Raw genomic sequence first — 1639 nt, 5'->3', positions numbered from 1 at the left:
AGAGAGAGAGAGAGAGAGAGAGAGAGAGAGAGAGAGAGAGAGAGAGAGCTAGCTTGCCTCTAGACCCAGGCTCCAAGCCTGTCCACCTGGGTAGTATCTACCAGTGACTGGATTCCCTGGGTGGAGTCCCTTTTGTGCTCTGATGAGTCCTCAAAGGAAAATTTTAGTGGGAGACATTCCATGGCAGCACCTAGCATGGCACAGTGTCTGGCATGAAGAGATGCTTAATGATGGTTGATTTGACTTGACTCAGACACTTCAATGGCCCTAGGATCTCATCACTTTCTACTTTTGTGCTCATTACCAGCCAGAAGGTCACCACTGGGATTCCCCACAATGTGCTAGAAATTCTCCAATTTCCTCAGTCACTGGAAGGATCATGTTGGAGCCATCAGGCTTCCTTCCTGTCACCTCCTTGCCTTTGGCCAGCCTCATTAATTAATGAATAAACCAGTATTTATTAAGTCCCTCCTATGTGCCCAATCTATGTATCTACATCTATGCCAAGTGCTAGGGATAATACTAATACTAATACACAATAAACATCTCCTTTTAGGCTGCCAGGTGATTTCACAAATATCTCCTTTGATCAACAACCCCAGGAACAAGGTGTTATTATCATAGCTATTTTAAAGATGAGGAAACTGAGGCATATAGAGGCTAAATGACTTCTCTAGAGCCACACAGCTAGTGAGGATCTGAGTCCTGAATTGAACTCATGATCTTTTTGACTCCAGGCCTTGTGCTCTAGCCACTGTACCACATAAGTACAAAGACTGAAGTAATCCTCACTCACAAGTTTAGCCTCTAATGAGAAAGACAAGCACATATAATTATAAAAATATGATAGCATACATATGAATATATACATATTATATATTATGTATTATACTATAAATATATACATGTATAAAGTTAATAAATACATGTATATATACAATATGGAAATATACATATAAATGCATATATAAATATATGTAATAAATATGTATATAATATATTAACTATTTTAATTATATATGTGTGTGTATAGGAGAGAGAGAAAGAGAGAGTATGAGAGAAAGAGGATGAAAGAGAGAGAATTAGAGAGAAAGAGGGGGAGAGAGACAGAGAGAGAAATTGAAAAGGATGGGAAGGAAACAGCATTTTAGGGCATCAAGAAAGCTTTCATGCCAAGGATGGTGCTTGAGATTTATGGTGCTTTCTTTAAGGAGCAAAGGGCCTCAAGGAAGAGGAGGATGAGGAGGACAAGAAGGAGGAGGGGCAAAAGCTGCAAGGAGAAGACTTTCCAGGCTAGTGGAAAGGCCAGTACAAAAGTGTGAAACCGAATCTTCTCTTCATGTCAGATCTCTTCCATGATGATGCCATTTATGCATGTTCTTCAAAGTTTCTCATTGGTTGGGAGTTGCCTGCTTCCTTCCACCCTCTGCCTCTGTTGTCCTCTGTGTGATATCTCTGTTCTTTTGGAAGGATGCCTAAATGCTGAGATCAGTGTAACTCCTGTTCTTTCATATAGAAACTCAGAACACAGATAAGTGATGAAGAAAACATTCTCAAGTGAAAATTAGACTTGTTGGTTTGAGAGAAAATGTAACCAGGAGAGCTGAGGAGTACTCCCAGGCTCAGTTAACTGGGATAC

Source organism: Gracilinanus agilis, chromosome 3 (genome assembly GCF_016433145.1).
Source record: "Gracilinanus agilis isolate LMUSP501 chromosome 3, AgileGrace, whole genome shotgun sequence".
NCBI lineage: Eukaryota > Metazoa > Chordata > Mammalia > Didelphimorphia > Didelphidae > Gracilinanus > Gracilinanus agilis.
Note: the sequence above shows the minus strand (reverse complement) of the source record.